Source organism: Triticum dicoccoides, chromosome 5B (genome assembly GCF_002162155.2).
Source record: "Triticum dicoccoides isolate Atlit2015 ecotype Zavitan chromosome 5B, WEW_v2.0, whole genome shotgun sequence".
Taxonomy (NCBI): domain Eukaryota; kingdom Viridiplantae; phylum Streptophyta; class Magnoliopsida; order Poales; family Poaceae; genus Triticum; species Triticum dicoccoides.
Genome location: NC_041389.1, coordinates 98,439,632 through 98,461,380, shown reverse-complemented (window position 1 = coordinate 98,461,380; position 21,749 = coordinate 98,439,632). Strand labels below are relative to the sequence as shown.

The window sequence follows — 21,749 nt, the reverse complement described above, 5'->3', positions numbered from 1 at the left end:
AGTTTAAGAAAATTGTTTATGTTTTCAATTTTTGGGCTTTTGTTTCAAAAACTGTTTCCAATTTCAAGAAAAATTCACATATTCAAAAAATGTTCAGGTTTTAAAAAATTGTTCAGGTTTTGAAATTTTGTTCGGGTGTTTAACAAATGTTTGGTTTTTCAAATTTTGTTCAGAATTTCAAAAAATGTTCCCGTATTTAAATTCTTTCATAGATCCAAAAAATGTTCCTGCTTTTGAATTTTGTTGGGAGTTTCAAAAAATATGTTCCCATTTCGTGATTACAAATTTTGGTCAGAACTTGAAAAATGTTCATGTTTCAGAAAATGTTCAAGAATATTAAAAAATGTTCGCGATTTCTATTGTTTGGAATTTCATGAAATGTTCCATTTTAAAGTTTTTGTTCATAAAATCCAAAAATGTTCGCGGTTTCAATTTTTGTTCCAATTATAATGAAATGTTTCCACTTTTCAATATTTTTATATATTTAAAAATTCCCGTACCAGTTTTTTTTCTTCAGGAATTCAATAAATGTTGGCACTTTCTTGAAAATATAGATTAAAAAAAGTTCAACCTAGTAACTAATTCAGTTTCGCTACAACCATTCCGGTTCCACATCTATCATTAGTTCTTTTAATCCTGTACTGCTATAGTAGCAGCAGTAGTCGATAGCCCGAGTGGCTAGTACTGTTTGATAGTACGCAATTGGTCCCAGGTTCGATTCCTGGTCACGCGCGTTTCCTTTTTTGTGCTATATTTTTCGTCCCGCGGTAGAACTCAATGGGCCGGGCCAGTCAGCTCCCTCTCTGTGCGTCAGGCCGCCAATTTGACGCAAAGCGCGTCAAATAGGGGCTCCCGGGCTAAAGCGCCCGTTCAGGGAAATGATGCCCGCAGCTGCATCTGATGGGTCGGTCCACAACCACGAAGTGCAGCGAAAATGAATTTCTTGGGTCGAAAACCCCCGAAAATAGTTGCTCCGCCAGGAATCGAGCTCGCACCGTTTAACTCATATGCAGGTCGCATAACCACAAAGCTCCTAACCACACGCGAGACAATACAACACAAGCATTTTAAGAACAAAATGTAGCACGCTATTTACTCCACATACATACTAGGGAAACGTGATTTTTTTTTTGGAAAAATATGAACACAATTGAAAGTTCACAGATTAGAAAAATCATGAATTAGAAAAAGTTCATGTACTCCAAAAAGTTTATCGATGTTGAAAAAGAGTTCATCCATTTATAATAAAAGTTCATTGATGTTGAAAAAGCGTTCATCAATTTTCAAAAATTTCATCGATTTTGAAAAAAGGTTCATAGATTCTCAATTTTTTTCACAAATTCAAAAAATTATAATTTTGGAAAAAAGTTCATCAATTCCAAAAAAAGTTCAATAATTTAGGAAAAAAGTTCAAAAATTTTGAAAAACAAAAATCAACGACTTGAAAAAAGTTCATGGAATATTAAATGGTTCATAAATTTTGAGAAAAGTTCATCGTTTTAAATAATGTTCGTGCATTTAAAAAGTAAAAAATGTGTAGAAAATAATAAATAAATAACAAAAACCGCTCCAATTGTTTTTTGAAAAAAACCCGTCTGGAAAAGATTTCCCGAACAAATTAAAAGAATAGGAGGTACAACGAAGCATGTAGTTACAAGCAGTCAAGATGTTGTAGTGGTTAGTGAGATTGTCTTAGAAAGAAGAGGAACCCGATGCCTCCTTTCTCGACGCCTCCTCTCTCTCGATTCCCTTTTGTCGATGGCCATCTTCGGCCGATTCCGGCCATTTTTGGCGTCCCCGATGTTGTGGTACACTTCTAGACCGCCCCTCTCAATGCCATACACTCAGACCTCACATGTCGCTGCCATATCTTTGTAGGGTTCTAGCTACGACGACAAAGATGATGGCAGGTGAAGACGACTACGACACATCTCGGTGATACGTCTTCAACGTATCTATTGTAATGCCCGGATAATTATGCTACAATAAACCTCTGTTAATGGTACCATGTCATCTATTGGCAGCAGTAGTCGATAGCCCGAGTGGCTAGTACTGTTTGATAGTACGCAGTGGTCTCAGGTTCGATTCCTGGTCACGCGCGTTTCCTTTTTTGTGCTATATTTTTCGTCCCGCGGTAGAACTCAATGGGCCGGGCCAGTCAGCTCCCTCTCTGTGCGTCAGGCCGCCAATTTGACGGAAAGCGCGTCAAATAGGGGCTCCCGGGCTAAAGCGCCCGTTCAGGGAAATGATGCCCGCAGCTGCATCTGATGGGTCGGTCCACAACCACGAAGTGCAGCGAAAATGAATTTCTTGGGTCGAAAACCCCCGAAAATAGTTGCTCCGCCAGGAATCGAGCTCACACCGTTTAACTCATATGCAGGTCGCATAACCACAAAGCTCCTAACCACACGCGAGACAATACAACACAAGCATTTTAAGAACAAAATGTAGCACGCTATTTACTCCACATACATACTAGGGAAACGTGATTTTTTTTTGGAAAAATATGAACACAATTGAAAGTTCACAGATTAGAAAAATCATGAATTAGAAAAAGTTCATGTACTCCAAAAAGTTTATCGATGTTGAAAAAGAGTTCATCCATTTTGAATAAAAGTTCATTGATGTTGAAAAAACGTTCATCAATTTTCAAAAAAGTTCATCGATTTTGAAAAAAGGTTCATAGATTCTCAATTTTTTTCACAAATTCAAAAAATTATAATTTTGGAAAAAAGTTCATCAATTCCAAAAAAAGTTCAATAATTTAGGAGAAAAGTTCAGAAATTTTGAAAAACAAAAATCAACGACTTGAAAAAAGTTCATGGAATATTAAATTGTTCATAAATTTGAGAAAAGTTCATCGTTTTAAATAATGTTCGTGCATTTGAAAAGTATAAAATGTGTAGAAAATAATAAATAAATAACAAAAACCGCTCCAGTTGTTTTTTTAAAAAAAAACCGTCTGGAAAAGATTTCCCGAACAGATTAAAAGAATAGGAGGTACAACGAAGCATGTAGTTACAAGCAGTCAAGATGTTGTAGTGGTTAGTGAGATTGTCTTAGAAAGAAGAGGAACCTGATGCCTCCTTTCTCGACGCCTCCTCTCTCTCGATTCCCTTTTGTCGATGGCCATCTTCGGCCGATTCCGGCCATTTTTGGCGTCCCCGATGTTGTGGTACACTTCTAGACCGCCCCTCTCAATGCCATACACTTAGACCTCACATGTCGCTGCCATATCTTTGTAGGGTTCTAGCTACGACGACAAAGATGATGGCAGGTGAAGACGACTACGAGACATCTCGGTGATACGTCTCCAACGTATCTATTGTAATGCCCGGATAATTATGCTACAGTAAACCTCTGTTAATGGTACCATGTCATCGATTTTACTGTTGTTAAGTTCGCGTTGATTCAAAGTCGATTCCAAATTCAAATTTAAAATAAGTAAAAAAAGGCAAAAGTAAAGAAAAGAAAAGGAGAAGGCAAAAAAAAAAACCAGAAAAGTGGAGAGGCCCCCGCCCCTCACCGGACGTCGGCCCAGGTAACCCCCAGGCCGGCCCATGCGCCCCCCTCACTCTGGCTATAACCCCCAGGTGGCAACAAAACCCTTGCATCACCCCACTCCCCTGCACGATCCCCATGATCCCTCACTCTCTCTCGTTTCCTCCCCCTAGCCTGGATCTAGATCGACCCCCGCTCCCGATCCCGGCGCTGCCCGACGCCGCTCGCCGTCGGGCCCATCTCCTCCCGAGCAGCCTCTCGCCCCGCGCCGGACTACCCCCCATCGCCGCCTCGCGACCTCGACCTCTTCCCCGACCGGCCTCCTTGAGCCACGCCAACCCCGCTTCCCTCGATCGCTGGTGAGGCCCAAGGCCTCCCCTCCACCTCTGCCCGCGCCTCGCACCTGCCGTGCTGCTACTGCTTACGCCGCGCCCCACACTAGGTCGCACCCACCTCGGCCGCGCGCGTTGCCCCGCGTTCGGCTCCGCCTCCCGTCCCGCATCGGACTGCGCCCGAGCCCCCGTGTGCGCCACCATGGTCGCGTCCCGCCTAGCTCGCGCGCCCGACCGCCGTGGCCTTGCCGCGCCCGGGCCATGCGCTGACAGCCCCGGCCGCACCCCCCATGCGCGCCCACCGCCACCGATCCCTCTGGACCCCTGCCTCCCGCCACCACCCACTGCTCCCGGCCGCCCCGCCTCCTTCCGTGCCGCCCCAGCACGTCGCGCGCCTCCCCCCTCGCCGCGCTCCGCCGCCAGGCACGCGCTCGGGAGCGAGCCCGTTAGCCCAGCGCCCGTTTGGCCTACGGGCCAATGACAGATGGGGCCAACCCCTGTTAAAATGATATTGAAAAAAAAGAAAGAAAATAATAATTAAAAATCAATTAATTAACTAACTTAATTAATTATGTTTAATTATCCTTAGTTACCCGATTAGTTAATTAGTTTTGCTTAATTAGAAGGTGACAATGCCAGACGGGCCCCAGCTGTCAAATTGACCACTCAACTGACTATTTTGACTACTGACGTCATGCTGATGTAATAATTCTATTTTTGAATTAATTTAAATAATAATAAAATTAGAAATCATATATACCTTTGAAATTTGATATAAAATAAAGAGACATTTACATTTATGCCCCTAATTTGCGCCCACTCTCAGATTTACCCCTAAATTTTTTATGTGCTCAAATTTGCCCCTAAAAAGCATTTTAAGTCACAGGAATGCCCTTCCATCTGGTCAAAGTTGTTTGACCAAAACTTTGAAAATTCATAACAAATTCATACGAAGTCAGAAAAATGCAAATAAAATGTCTAAATGTTCATACAAACATCACCTATACGCGCATGTCATTTACGTCCCTCACCTACATGTACATTTATTTGCATTCACCCTAAATTGTTTTTTAATGTTATGAACCCTAAAAAGCTTTAAAGAGTGCTTTTTTCATGAACATAAATGACATGTGCATATAGGTGTTGTTTTAACGAGCATTTTGATATCTTATTTTGCATTCTTCTAAGTTCATATGAATTTGTTGTGAATTTTCAAAGTTTTGGTCAAACAACTTTGACCAGATGGAAGGGCATTCCTGTGACTTAAAATGCTTTTTAAGGGCAAATTTGAGCACATCAAAAAGTTAGGGGTAAATTTGAGTAGTGGGTTCGAGTTAGGGGCACAAATGTGAATGTCCCTAAAATAAACCGTACCTCGGATGAAAATACTTTATAGATGAAAGTTGCGGAGAACGACGAGACGAATCCGAATATGCAATCCGTTCGTCCGCCACACGTCCCTAGCATAGCGAACATGCAACCATCCCCCTCCGTTTCATTTGTTCGAAAATTCCAAACTTCGGGAAAACATTCCCGGATGTTATCCCCTCTCCGGTATCGAGTATCACTGCATTAGAACACCCATAGCCCTGCGTGTTACCCCGTCATGCATCTGTGTTGCATCTGTTTGCATTATATTTACTGTTTCTTCCCCCTCTTGTCTCCGGTAGACCCCGACCGCTACTGATGTCCCTGTGATCGACTAGGTCATCGACGACCCTTCTTCCCTTTCAGCGGAGCTTCCAGGCAAGCCTCCCCTTTGATCATCCCGATATCGCTCATTTCATTCTCTCTCTTGCTTGCATTAGATTTTGCTAGTGTAATTGATTTCTCCTATTCTGATGCATATATAGCCTGCTTTTGTACCTGCTATTGTTACCTACCCGCCTAGTATAGGTTGGTTGGTGATCCATCAGTGACCCCCACCTTATCCTCGTTGCCCCTGCTTCATCATCGATGACTCAATCAACATGATCGACGACCTGACCCGACACCTCACATCACATCACACCCCTTTTGTTGCTCGACTCTATAGAGCTACTATCGAGTGCCGAGGGTGATACCTCATAACACAGTCCTAATGATAACTCTGTAGTGCAGTTATTCGGTCGTGGTTATCGAGGGTGATTCCTCCTTCACCATTCCCGATATGAATCTGTTGTGCAGCCCCTCAAGTGTGAACCTCGAGGGTGATTCCTCCTACGTTCACCTTGATGATTACATCGAGTGGAATCCACCGAGGGTGATTCCTCGGGGTTTCCCCTTGATGTTTGGACACATGGTTAACTTGACTTTACTTGAGACCTTTGTGAAAGTCGGGCGAGCCCGGAGAGCACCCGCAAGGTAATTACATGGCACGACCGGGCAATCTGGGCCCTTGCCATAAGTCCACAAGACAGGGCGGCGGGGTCACATCGATTGTGAGTCTCTGCTCATCTCCACAAGCCCCTAATACACTAATGGTTTGGGTATTTGTTCCGAGTTGGCCTCTGGCCTTTACGCACTAACCACCACACGAGAATAGTTATGGGCCTCGGTGCCGTAGTATCAGCCGATGCTTTATCAAACGTCCAGTTCAGCATTGTGGCCAGGCCGGATCGCGCCATCCAGGCAGAGGTGGTGCTAGTATCCCCCTGCGCACAACGACCCGGAGTGCAACGGGCGATAGGCCCAAGACCCCGGAGTGCTTAGGATGTAGACCAGCGGGGACCTCTCTGCTGAGCCTAGGTAGGGCTGCGACGTGTTGATCTTCCGAGGCCGGGCATTGACTCAGAAAAGTGTGTCCTAATAGAGTAATCAAGCATGTTGGAAAACGTGGTGCACCCCCGCAGGGAAGATTATTTATTAATAGCCGTGTCCACGGTAACAGACGTTCAGACTTGTATCCTATTCTATTTCAACTAGAAATGGAGACTTGAGATATGTGATGGATATGTGGCTCCGAGATTGCTTTCTCGCGGGGAGTCGAGGAAGGATCTCTGGGCGTTAATTCTATAACATGTTTGTTAAATATAAATTGCTATTCTATACTGTTCTGAATGTTGCAAGATGCTTGGAGCTGCTTGAAGATGCTAGTCTTCGATATGCTAGGCCTTCCCCTCTATTCTGGCATTCTGAAGTTCAGTCCACAGATACAACCCTTCCATTTGATACCAATGCATACTTAGTATAGATCTAATGCTTGCAAGTACTTTGGATGAGTACTCACGGTTGCTTTGCTACCCCTTTCCCCTTTCTTCTTTCCAGTTGTTGCAACCAGTTGGTGGATCACCGGAGCCAGATGCCACCGTCGACGGATACTACTACATGGAGACCGCCAACGACCAGGAGTAGTTAGGAGGTCCCAGGCATGAGGCCTTGCCTCTTCGATCGTTGTTGCTTTTGTGTTTGCCTTCTTAAGGTAGTCTTGTCTAACTTTCGTCTGTACTCAGATATTGTTGCTTCCGCTGACTCGTTTGTGTATCGAGCTTTTGTATTCGAGCCCTCGAGGCCCCTGGCTTGTAATATAAAGCTTGTATTATTTGATTTTGTGTCTAGAGTTGCGTCGTGATATCTTCCCGTGAGTCCCTGATCTTGATCATACACATTTGCGTGTATGATTAGTGTACGATTGAATCGGGGACGTCACAAGTTGGTATCAGAGCCGACTGCCTGTAGGAACTCCCTTTCCAATTCCTTGGCCGAAATTGAGTCTAGTCACTGAAAAACTGTTTTACTAACATGGCTGTGTGGCTTACGGGCCCACGCCGCCAACTGGGTGGTATTAGGATCTTTTACTCCTCACCTATACTCTAGGACTCTGATCGCTCTTCTACTCGGGTTAAATGATTTTGCTAAATCTAACATTCGGATCTTGTGATCACATCCTCCCAGAGATTTGTATTATTCCTTTCATGAATTGAGAGCCAGGATCTGCTTCACTTTGTTCACGGGCCACAAAATCCTTTTATCGAGAGCAACCTGCGTTGTCCCCTACAGATTCCTCGCTCTAGTGGTTTTCTCTGACGTTGAGGTAGCCTTTGCTATGTTCGTTGTTGTATCCCTCCATCGTGTGCCAGCGTGCCACCTAGTATGTCCAGGATGATTCTCTTGTCCGAGCTCATACTAACAACGTGTAATTGGCTCTGTATGTGTATCTATATGTCTTTAATGACTACTGCTTTGTACATACACTACTGCAAGATGCTGCTAATGCGACACTACGATCAGAGACCCTTTGACGAAACTGTGTGCGATGCATCAATCGCAAACAGTGATGTAAAAAACGTCAAAAAAGATGCAAAGCATTTGCGACGACAGAGCCATCAAACACGGTTCAGATTTTAGTTGCGTGTGTGATGCGGGGCATATGGTTCAGTTCACTATACTATTTGCGATGAGATAGAAGTGTTGGGGAACGTAGCAATAATTCAAAATTTTCTACGCATCACCAAGATCAATCTATGGGGATTATAGCAACAAGAGAGGGAGAGGATGAGTGTATCTTCATACCCTTGAAGATCATGATGCGGAAGCGTTACAAGAACATGGTTGGTGGAGTCGTACACGCAGCGATTCAGATCGCGATCGATTCCGATCTAAGCGCCGAACGGATGGCGTCTCCGCGTTCAACACACGTACAGCCCGGGGACGTCTCCTCCTTTCAGCAAGGGGAGAGGAGAAGTTGAGGGAAAACTCTAGCAGCACGACGGCATGGTGGGGATGGAGCTCGTTGTTCTCCGGCAGGGCTTCGCCAAGCACTACGGAGGAGGAGTAGGTGTTGGAGGAGGGAGGGGCTGCACCAGGGGAAGGGTGCGACTGCCCTCTCTCTCCCTCACTATATATAGGGGGAAGGGGGGGGGGTGGACGAGGCTCCCTAGGGTTCCCTAGGGGATGGGTGGCGGCTACAGGGGAAACCCTAGATGGGTTTGGGCGCCCCCACCCCTAGGAAACTTGCCCCCCAAGCCGGGAGGGGCGGTTGCCCTAGGGAAGGCGCCCCCACCTCTCCAGGTTACGTGAGAGGGGTTGGGAGGGGCGCACAACCCATTAGTGGGCTGGTGTGCCCCCTCTCCTTGGCCCATAAGTCCCCCAACGCTTGCCGGGCCCTCCGAAACACCTTTCAGCCACGCTAGTCGTCACCCGGTACTCCCAGAACAATTCCGGACTCCAATACCCTTCATCCAATATATCGATCTTCACCTCCGGACCATTCCGGAGTTCCTCGTCACGTCCGAGATCTCATCCGGGACTCCGAACAACCTTCGGTAACCACATACTATTTCCCATAACAATTCTAGCATCACCGAACCTTAAGTGTGTAGACCCTACGGGTTCGGGAACCATGTAGACATGACCGAGACACCTCTCCGGCCAATAACCAATAGCGGGATCTGGATACCCATATTGGCTCCCACATGTTCCACGATGATTTCATCGGATGAACCACAATGTCGAGGATTCAGTCAATCCCGTATACAATTCCCTTTGTCAATCGGTATGTTACTTGCCCGAGATTCGATCGTCGGTATCCCAATACCTCGTTCAATCTCGTTACGGGCAAGTCACTTTACTCGTTCCGTAATGCATGATCCCGTGACTAACTACTTAGTCACATTGAGCTCATTATTATGATGCATTACCGAGTGGGCCCAGAGATACCTCTCCGTCATACGGAGTGACAAATCCCAGTCTCGATTCGTGCGAACCCAACAGACACTTTCGGAGATACCTGTAGTGCACCTTTATAGCCACCTAGTTACTTGTGACGTTTGGTACACCCAAAGCATTCCTACGGTATCCGGGAGTTGCACAATCTCATGGTCTAAGGAAATGATACTTGACATTAGAAAAGCTCTTAGCAAATGAACTACACGATCTTGTGCTATGCTTAGGATTGGGTCTTGTCCATCACATCATTCTCCTAATGATGTGATCCCGTTATCAATGACATCCAATGTCCATGGTCAGGAAACCATAACCATCTATTGATCAACGAGCTAGTCAACTAGATGCTCACTAGGGACATGTTGTGGTCTATGTATTCACACATGTATTACGGTTTCCAGTTAATACAATTATAGCATGAACAATAGACAATTATCATGAACAAGGAAATATAATAATAACCATTTTATTATTACCTCTAGGGCATATTTCCAACAAGAAGGACAGAAACAGGCAGCCAGATGTAGGCGTGTGCGATATACGACATACAGTTCAGTCGGATTAACTGTTTGTGATGAGGCGGAGCAACATAAACGGGCAACCAGATGAAGGTGTGTGCAATATACGACATACAGTTCACTCAGATGAACTGTTTGTGATTAGGTAACACAATATAAACGGTCAGCCATATCAAGGTGTGTGCGATATATGGCAAACAGGTTCCTAATTAGAAATGTGTGCAAAGACCCATAATATCATAGACAATTTCTGGTATACGATTATCAGCGATTGATGAATTCATCACCGATGGGTTTCCTAGTATGGTCCGTGTGCGTTGCCATTGCATACAGAACAACAATATATGTACTTATAAGGACTTGATTCCATAACCAAATTGAACATCCAATTACATAGGTGGCTAGTAGACACATGACCTTTGCACACACCAAAGTATGTTAAAAATGCCTACAAAACTCAAACAATGCATAAAAAAGCAAAACGAATGCTGAATAATTTCATACTTTTTAGGACGACACTCCTATAGTTGCATGTTGCCTCTGAGAATAAATCAAGTTGGGAAGAAACAACATATGTCGTTTCGCCCACATATAGGTGACAAGTTCCCTCTCGGAACCATGAGGCTTCTTGAGAGAAGCTCCGGTTTGTAAGAAGTTTATACCAAAACTTGTCCCAAATTGGACTATTTTTTTTTTACCACAACATGTTGGTGCCATGTCATAACACCATGCGATGTTTCATGATTTTGAGGTGAGTTTTCGATTTACAGTAATAAAAAAACCAGGTTTATCAACATTTACCGTCGAGTCGGCACCGCCCTGGATAGGCTTTTTCCTCGTGGGTCCCAAATGTCAGAATCCAAATCTGCCACTACCATGCAACTTCTACTGTTAAGAATTACATACCATTTGGTGTGCTAGCTGAAAAAAAGTTTGGTGGGCGAGAGCGGGCGCTAAGAACTTGCGGGTTCTGTAATGAGCAAAGATCAAAACCCAGTATGAAAGAAAATGGGTCAAACCCTAGTTGAAAAGGGCAAAAATGTCTAACTCTAGCTTACAAAAGGTACAAAAGCATGAGGATTAATTGTTCATCAGGTTTACACATAACCCGGATTGAACAGGGAATCACATCTAACTCAACCAAAGTTTTTGGCAGTCACAATCGAATGGATCGGTCCGATCCATAAAATCAAGATCCTGGTACAAAAGATCTATTGGTCCATGATGATGACAAGTTTTGTAAATATAAGCCAAGCACGATCAGAAGCCCTTAGGTCCACCTGAAACTTCTTTTTATGGTGTTCAACATACGGCTCCGTGAGAAATTTGTTGTTGAAAAACTTAATCCTCAGGGACAATAGCGCCCTCGCATTCCTCATGAAGAATGTGATAAAGCCAGTGTTTAGCTGGTTGGATGCATATCCTTCCATCGTTATTGTCTTCAAACGGATGTCATGAGATCTGAGAAAATCCTTGTGCTTCCTCTGCCATCGATTGGTTATACCTTTTTCATGAAGTCATAGTACCTAAATAGACATGAAGATTGAAAATAGTTAATTTCTAAAATAACGTATGTCAAAGGAGCGACAACCGAATAGTTAATTATAGTACATTATATATGGGATTTCAATGTGTGTGAAATCATCACCTTTATATACAAATTCTCCAGACATGGAAAGCATCGCAGCAAGCCAATAATGGTGTTCAGATCAAGACACCCTATATAAATATATAAGGTCTTGATAGAATCCAGCACCCCTGATACACCATGTATGGACAAGCTCTTCATTCAACGTAGAACATAATATTAGCACCGAAAGTGTACTCCAAGATGATATTTAACTTACGCGCACAAATGAAAAATGCAGATTACTAAAGTGTACATGGATAACATATAGTACTTGAAAAAGTGTGGAGCCAACCACCAACTTGGCACCTTCAAACGGATCAGGAAATACACCCAAGGTCTCTAGTTTAGGCGCAAAGACGACAGTTATTTGTGAAGGTTTATAACAACAATCAAGGAGCAACCTTTGAAGTGAAGGGGCATCTTCGATGATGAGCTCCTGTCCTTCAAAATGAATTTCAATGCTTACAAGGTGAGGCGACTTTATTTTGAGACAAGGGATATGGATTCCTAGTCCAAAAACAAGCACCAAACGCTCCAATGCAGGGCAGCTGGAGTGGATGATGCTATGAAGTGAGGCCACCGATAGATCAACAACCACAAGTGCAAGTTTTTTCAGTAGTGGGAGTCAAAGCATTTGTACCAGATTGTCTGCTAGATGGCACGGGTTAAGGTGGCGGTGTGGGGAGAGCAGGAAAACCATGAGATGGGCATCAGTGGTGAGGGCACAGATGCAACTCTTGGTGGTAACCTATCGCTGTAGTCATGGTAGAACTCAAGTTGTTGGAGTTTATCGAATTGACGGGATGTAGGCCAGGTGGCCGCCATGCATGGTATGTCTAGCAGGTAGCACGCTGGGATGCACATGCGTTTAACGGAGCCCTGGTGGGAGGAGATGATGGCTCCGGGGAGTTCAGAATCATCATCGACAGATAGCTGACGATAGTCAAGATTAAGAGGCACGCCGCGCCACAGAGTGCGCCACCGAGATGCGAGTACTTGTGTGAGGCAACCACCCTTGGTGGGAAGAAGGGAGATGATCTTCCCAAGGATGTCGTCCGGGAGATCGCTGATGTAGTCCGTCGGAGATTCTATTGGTTCCTCAGGTCCAGGGGTCGTGGCCGCTTCTGGACGTGTAGCCGGGTCCAAGATCTACATCCGGCGGTGGCACTGGCCGGAGCCTCATCTATGTACATGCCAATCTGAAAGAAAAAATGGCATAAAAATACATGTAGGACGTTCAAAATCAATTCTCAAGATCTGGCCATGAATTATTAGCACGCAAGCGAACCCTAGTCGAATTATTAGCAAAAATCATTTGTATAGAACAAACAATTAATCACTAACTCTATATGGATAACATTTAAACAATCAATACACTACGTGCATCTAACGGATCTTAATTACTCTGATTTCATGGACTGAGAGAACATAACCATAGGATTTGTATTCCAGAAAAATTATAGAGGGGGGGGGGAGTAACCAGAGAAAACACATGATATGTTGCTGCCACTTGAGCTTGTGTTGGTTTTTCCTTGAAGAGGAAAGGGTGATGCAGCAAAGTAGCGTAAGTATTTCCCTCAATTTTGAGAACCAAGGTATCAATCCAGTAGGAGACGACACACAAGTCACCGAATACCTGCACAAACAATCAACAACTTGCACCTAACACGATAAAGGGGTTGTCAATCCCTTCACGGTCACTTGCAAAAGTGAGATCTGATAGAGATAGATAAACGGTAAAGTAAATATTGTTGGTACTTTTGGTTTATAGATTGGAAAGTAAAGATTGCAATATAGTAGATCGAAAACTAGCAAGATGTAAACGAGATTCAATATAATGGAAAAGAGACCCCGGGGCCATAGGCTTCACTAGTGGCTTCTCTCAAGATAGCAAATATTACGGTGGGTGAACAAATTACTACCGATCAATTGATAGAAAAGCACATAGTTATGACGATATCTAAGGCAATGATCATGAACATAAGCATCACATCTGTGTCAAGTAGACCGTGCATCTACTACTATTACTCCACACATCAACCGCTATCCAGCATGCATCTAGAGTATTAAGTTCATAAGAATGGAGTAACGCATTAAGCAAGATGACATGATGTAGAGGAATTAACTCAAGCAATATGATGAAAACCCCATCTTGTTATCCTCGATGGCAACAATGCAATACGTGCCTTGATGCCCCTACTGTCACTGGGAAAGGACACCGCAAGATTGAACCCAAAGCTAAGAACTTCTCCCATTGCAAGAAAGATCAATCTAGTAGGCTAAACTAAACCGATAATTCGGAGACTTGAAAAGATATCAAATCATGCATACAAGAATTCAAGAAGAACCAAATAATATTCATAGATAAACTTGATCATAAATCCACAATTCATCGGATCTAGGCAAACACACCACAAAAGAATATTACATCGAATAGATCTTCAAGAACACCGAGGAGAACATGGTATTGAGAATCAAAGAGAGAGAAGAAGCCATCTAGTTAATAACTATGGACCCGAAGGTCTGTGGTAAACTACTCACGCTTCATCAGAGAGGTAATGGTGTTGATGTAGAAGCCCTCCGTGATCGAATCCCCCTCCGGCAGGACGCCGGAAAAGGTCCCAAGATGGGATCTCACGGGTACAAAAGGTTGCGGTAGTGGAAAAGTGGTTTCGTGGTTCCCCTCGATGTTTTTTGGGTATAAGAGTATATAAGGCAAAGGAACTCGGCCAGGGGAGCCACGAGGGGCCCATGAGGGTGGGGGGGCGTGCCCTACCCTCCTGGGCGTGCCCTCCTGCCTCGTGGCTTCCTTGTTGTGTCTCCGACTTCATCTCCAAGTCTTCTGGTTTGCTTTCGGTCCAAGAAAGATCAACGCGAAGGTTTCATTCCGTTTGGACTCCGTTTGGTATTCCTTTTATGCAAAACTCTAAAATAGGCAAAAAAACAGAAACCGTCACTAGGCCATCAATTAATAGGTTAGTCCCAAAAATGATATAAAATAGCATATAAATGCCTATTAAACATCCAAAACTAATAATATAATAGCATGGAACAATCAAAAATTATAGATACGTTGGAGACGTATCAAGCGTCCCCAAGCTTAATTCCTGCTCTTCCTCGAGTAGGTTAATGACAAAAACAGAACTTTTGATGTGGAATGCTACCTAACATATTTATCCATGTAATTTTCTTTATTGTGGCATGAATGTTCAGATCCGAAAGATTCAAGACAAAAGTTTAATATTGACATAAAATCAATAATACTTCAAGCATACTAACAAAACAATCATGTCTTCTCAAAATCACATGGCCAAAGAAAGCTATCCCTACAAAATCATATAGTCAGGCTATGTTCTATCTTCATCACACAAAATATTTAAATCATGCACAACCCCAATGACAAGCCAAGCAATTGTTTCATACTTTTGATGTTCTCAAACTTTTTCAATCTTCACACAATACATGAGCGTGAGTCATGGATATAGCACTATAGGTGGAATACAATGGTGGTTGTGGATAAGACAAAAAGGGAGAAGATAGCCTCACATCAACTTGGCGTATCAATGAGCTATGGAGATGCCCATCAATAGATGTCAATGTGAGTGAGCAGGGATTGCCATGCAATGGATGCACTAGAGCTATAAGTGTATGAAAGCTCAAAAAGAAACTAAGTGGGTGTGCATCCAACTTGCTTGCTCACGAAGACCTAGGGAATTTTGAAGAAGCCCATCATTGGAATATACAAGCCAAGTTCTTATAATGAAAATTTCCACTAGTATATTGACAACATAGGAGACTCTCTATCATGAAGATCATGGTGCTACTTTGAAGCACAAGTGTGGAAAAAGGATAGTAACATTGCCCCTTCTCTCTTTTTCTCTCATTTTTTTATTTGGGCCTTTTCTCTTTTTTATGGCCTCTTTTTTTCGTTTCTTTTATTTTTATTTTTCGTCCGGAGTCTCATCCCGACTTGTGGGGGAATCATAGTCTCCATCATCCTTTCCTCACATGGGACAATGCTCTAATAATGAAGATCATCACACTTTTATTTACTTACAACTCAAGAATTACAACTCAATACTTAGAACAAAATATGACTCTATATGAATGCCTCCGGCGGTGTACCAGGATGAGCAATGATTCAAGAGTGACATGTATGAAAAAATTATGAATGATGGCTTTGCCACAAATACGATGTCAACTACATGATCATGCAAAGCAATATGACAATGATGGAGCGTGTCATAATAAACGGAATGGTGGAAAGTTGCATGGAAATATATCTCGGAATGGTTATGGAAATACCATAATAGGTAGGTATATGGTGGCTGTTTTGAGTAAGGTATATGGTGGGTGTATGGTATTGGCAAAAATTGTGCGACACAAGAGAGCCTAGCAATGGTGGAAGGATGAGAGTGCGTATAATCCACGGGCTCAACATTACTCATAAAGAAATCACATAGTTATTGCAAAAATCTATTATTTATCGAAACGAAGTACTACACGCATGCTCCTAGGGGGGTAGATTGGTAGGAAAAGACCATTAATCTTCCCCGACCGCCAGTCATAAGGAAGACAATCAATAAATAAATCATGCTCCAACTTCATCACATAACGGTTCACCATACGTGCATGCTACATGAATCACAAACTTTAACACAAGTATCTCTCAAATTCACAACTACTCTACTAGCATGACTCTAATATCACCATCTTGATATCTCAAAACAATCACAAAGAATCAAACTTCTCATAGTATTTAATGCACTTTATATGAATTTTTTTATTATATCCATCTTGGATGCCCATCATATTAGGACTAATTTTATAACCAAAGAAAATTACCATGCTGTTCTAAAAGACTCTCAAGATAATATAAGTGAAGCATGATAGTTCAACAATTTCTATAAAATAAAACCACTGCCGTGCTCTAAAAAGATATAAGTGAAGCACTAGAACAATATTGTCTAGCTCAAAAGATATAAGTGAAGAACATAGAGTATTCTAATAAATCATGATTCATGCGTGTATCTCCCAAAAGGTGTGTACAATAAGGATGATTGTGGTAAACTAAAAAGCAAATACTCAAATCATACACGACGCTCCAAGAAAAACACACATCATGTGGTGAATAAAAATATAGCCTCAAGTAAAGTTACCAATAAATGAAGAAGAAAGAGGGGATGCCTTCCGGGGCATCCCTTAGCTTAGGATTTTGGTTGTCCTTGAATTTTACCTTGGGGTGCCTTGGGCATCCCTAAGCTTAGGCTCTTGCCACTCCTTATTCCATAGTCCATCAAATCCTTACCCAAAATTTGAAAACTTCACAACACAGAACTTCAACAGAAAATCTCATGAGCTCCGTTAGTATAAGAAAACAAATCACCACTTTAAGGTACTATTGTGAACTCATTATTTATTTATATTGGTGTAGTATCTACTGTATTCCAACTTCTCCATGGTTCACACCCCCTGATACTACTCATAGATTCATCAAAATAAGCAAACAACACGTGAAAAACAGAATCTGTCAAAAACAGAATAGTCTGTAGTAATTTGTAACTCTTGAATACTTCTGTAACTAAAAAATTCTTAAATGAATTGGTGGACATGAGGAATTTGTCTATTAATCTTCTTCAAAAAGAATCTCTACTATCTAAAAGAATCGCAGCGTTCCGTTTCCCCTCTTACGTCGCTCGTGATCGTCGTCCCCTGTTCGCTTGCCTCGTCTAGCCGCATATGGGCCAAGCCCCACAAAAGCCCACATCTCACTCACGATTTCATCTCCAACAACACAGGCATGTCGCTCAAAAGGTTCTAAAATAAACACATCGCTCAACCTCGATCTGGCTAGGGTAGGTTAGCGTCGGCTCCAACCCACTCCTCAGCCACCGCTCATCCTCTCTGTCGCTCGACTACCTCCGTTGCTGCCCGCCCTCCTCGACCCGACCTCACCGCCACCCTTGCCGCCGCGGCTGCTGGTCCGCCGAGGCCTACCACCCCTAGCCCACATCATGTTGAGCTCTCTGATCTAGTGGCTATGCCCACACCAGCCTGGCCGGCATCGCGCCAGTCATCCATGTTGATGTCACTCCACCAGCGGTTATCCTTCTCATTGCTCCATCGACAATTGCTCCATCACGGTGCGTAAGATTGGCGAGTTGTGGCTGGGGATACATGAGGTGGCCGCAAAGAAACAACATTACTGGTTCGGGATGCGACACCGGCCGAACAAGATCCATGGATAATAGATTAATTAGTAACTGTATAATTAGATGATTTTTGGCAATTTCTTGGGAGGCTGCATGGTGTTTCTTAGATGACTTTCCCCCCTGTCATCAAAAGAATAGAGTGCCATATCACGATACAAATTCATCCAAACACTTGTGTTTGTACTCAATTTACTGGTTCGGGATGCGACACCGGCCGAACAAGATCCATGGATAATAGATTAATTAGTAACTGTATAATTAGATGATTTTTGGCAATTTCTTGGGAGGCTGCATGGTGTTTCTTAGATGACTTTCCCCCCTGTCATCAAAAGAATAGAGTGCCATAACACAGGCATGTCGCTCAAAAGGTTCTAAAATAAACACATCGCTCAACCTCGATCTGGCTAGGGTAGGTTAGCGTCGGCTCCAACCCACTCCTCAGCCACCGCTCATCCTCTCCGTCGCTCGACTACCTCCGTTGCTGCCCGCCCTCCTCGACCCGACCTCACCGCCACCCTTGCCGCCGCGGCTGCTGGTCCGCCGAGGCCTACCACCCCTAGCCCACATCATGTTGAGCTCTCTGATCTGGTGGCTATGCCCACACCAGCCTGGCCGGCGTCGCGCCAGTCATCCATGTTGATGTCACTCCACCAGCGGTTATCCTTCTCATTGCTCCATCGACAATTGCTCCATCACGGTGCGTAAGATTGGCGAGTTGTGGCTGGGGATACATGAGGCGGCCGCAAAGAAACAACATTACTGGTTCGGGATGCGACACCGGCCGAACAAGATCCATGGATAATAGATTAATTAGTAACTGTATAATTAGATGATTTTTGGCAATTTCTTGGGAGGCTGCATGGTGTTTCTTAGATGACTTTCCCCCCTGTCATCAAAAGAATAGAGTGCCATATCACGATACAAATTCATCCAAACACTTGTGTTTGTACTCAATTTGATTTCTATTTATGCATGATTAACTGTTACTGTTATGTTTGGTCATGCTGATTGCTAGCTAGGAAACCAGGGCCGTCACGAAAGCGAGCAAAGCAATCAAGAGATCAACTTCTGCCACCGTGGACGCAGGAGCCGGAGACAGCAGCTCCATGTCCATGGCGCCTACACCCGGTCCCGGCAGGTTGAACAAACTCAAGCAGTAGCCGTCGCCGCCGTTGCCTCTTGGCGTCTACTTCAACCAGACGAATGCGGATAGCATGGGGTTCCTCAACCGCTGGATCGCTAGCGACGAAAAGATGCCAGACGCGCGGGGGTTGATCTTCCACGCCAACATGTACGCCAACGACTCCTATGCGCTGCAGCAGCTTCACCCGCCGGCTAGCGCCCACGCGGGCTAGCACACCTGGTGGTTCCTCGGCGAGTACAAGTTCCAGAGTCCGTGTGCAACGACCAGGAACAAGCACGCCGTCCGCAGCGTCCGGACCAGCGGGTAATGGCCGCTGGAGCAGACCAAGGAGGAACTTCCCGAAGAGGGTGGGCTTAAGGATAACCTCGGGTTCTACTGTGTCTTGTCCCTGTCCAAGAAGTGCTAGACATTGTGGCTCATACAGGAGTTCACCAGCGACAGGGACAGGGGCGCTGGCAGGAAGGGCGTGCCCGCGCTCCACAAGCTCTATGTCACGCTGCGTGCCACCGATGAGGGCCTGAGAGGAGTCTACGTGGAGGACGGACTGACGGCGGGGAACAAGAAGCCTGTCCCAGCAGACTTTTTCGTCGCTGCTGCCGCGCTAATTCCCCTGGGGAGTGTTCGTGTTTTCCAGCAAGAGCAAGTTGAGCCGCTGTAGGTGTCAAATCTGCCGCCTTCACCCCCACCTCTTCCTCATTACGGCAGCGACGACCAAAACTTCATGAAGTTATTTGGATGTGGTATATATGGATCAATGGCATAACCATGTGTCTTTTGTAGCATATTGCTTAGGTGTGAGGGGTAGTAGCAGTAAGGGCCTTTGTGGCCTTATGTCCTCCCTTTCCTCTAGTCTCCTGTTACCTCCCTCAAGTCCAGCGGCTGGAGTCCACATGACCAGCTTCCCCCTTCGTGTGGGTGAGGCAAGGAGATGACAGATCCGGAAGCACTTGCAGAGAATGAAGCCAACGTTGTCGCGGCCGGCGGAGTCCACGCCATCGTCTACCTCATCTTGTCTATGGCAAAGGAAATCACGCTCGGTTCATTTCTGCACCCATGTTTTTGTTCAAGTCATTTTTCGTTCCCAGGTTGATTCGCTTTCCTATAGCTTCTACATTTGTAAATTTATTTATTTATTTCTGAAGTAATAGAGTATGTTTGAGATTGTGTTTTCCTAAATAATTTAAGTATATGAATGGGTTGTATAGTATCTTTAGTTAATACTATCCACCATATTTACACATTTTCATTTGATAATGGAAATAATTGTAGGGAATAGAAAAGCATAAGCTCACATGGGTTGGTTATTTAACTGGGTTTTCAGTTTTCTCATAGACATCTACAGATTTGGACCAACAATACATGATGGTCGGCGGGTTATTTAACTATGGTCTATTTTCTTCATTATCGATTTGTTAGCTCTGCAGCTGGGAGTCGTGGACGTCATTGGAAAGGAAATAACTTGCACAGGGCGTATAAGGAGATGCCAATGGAAAGGAGATGAGTTGAGTGTGTGTTTGGAGATCTCAAAGAAAAAGAAATTGAGAGTGTAGAGTGGTCAAGAGGAGGAATCAAGCCAGTCCTATTTTATTTTATTTTGAACTTGAGCCAGTCCTATATTTGTCACAAGACATGGTGGACATTTGGTTGATGCCCATCCCCCCAAAAGGAAAATAAAAATATTTGATTGATGCATTCCGATTTTTTTTATCAGGCTGAAAGAGTCTTGTTAGGGTACACATTCATCATAATAGAGGTGGAATTTTAATATAATCACAATTTTGTATTTTTATCCAGTGTAACTTTTCTCAATATATTTTGTATCCCATAGAAATGCACGGGCATTCACCTATAATAATACAAGAAAGTCAAGAATGTTGCCCTAAAGATATGGTTAAACACATTCAACATATACCCCTGTTGCAATGCACGGGCAACTAAATCATAGGTAGGAACTGATAAAAATTTGTTTACATAATCACATTCATATTTACAAGCAATAACAAATTAACATGTTGGAATATTTATAACCCTTTGCAATGCACGAGCATTGTCCTAGTCAACTTAAAAGCACTCTTCTGTTAAAAATGACAATTATTCTCGTGAGCGCAAAGTTCCTATTTTTTCCAGCAAGATCAAATTAACTTTCACCCAAGTCTTCCCAAAGGTTCTACTTGCCACATACACTAACTAAAACATAAAACCACATCTAAACAGAGGCTAGATGAATTATTTATTACTAAACAGGAGCAAAAAGTAAAAAACAAAAATAAAATTGGGTTGCCTCCCAACTAGCGGTATCGTTTAACGCCCTTAGCTAGGCATTGGTAATTTCAATGATGCTCACATAAAAGACAAGAATTTAAGCGCAAGGAGAGCATCGTAAAACATGTGACAAACACACTTAAGTCTAACATACTTCCTATGCATAGGTATTTTATAAACAAACAAATTATTAAGGCAAACAAAAACTAGCATAAGCAAGGAAGAAGAAAGAGACGATAGCAATCTCAACATGAAGAGAGGTAATTTAGTAACATGAAAATTTCTACGACCATATTTTCCTCTCTCATAATAATTACTTGTAGGATCATAAGCAAATTCAACAATATAGCTATCACAAAACATATTCTCAGCACGATCCATATGCATGCAAAGTTGACACTCTTCCAAAATAGTGGGATCAACATTAACTAAAGTCGTGACCTCTCCAAACCCACTTTTATCAAAAATTTCATAAGATTGAACATACTCCAAATATGTGGGATCTAA

The 21,749-nt window shown here is 43.5% G+C and overlaps 1 pseudogene; it reads left to right on the top strand.

The window, feature by feature from the left end:
• The first annotated feature begins 4,035 nt into the window (after positions 1-4,035).
• Positions 4,036-19,743, top strand: LOC119309168 (annotated as a pseudogene).
• The last annotated feature ends 2,006 nt before the right edge of the window (positions 19,744-21,749 follow it).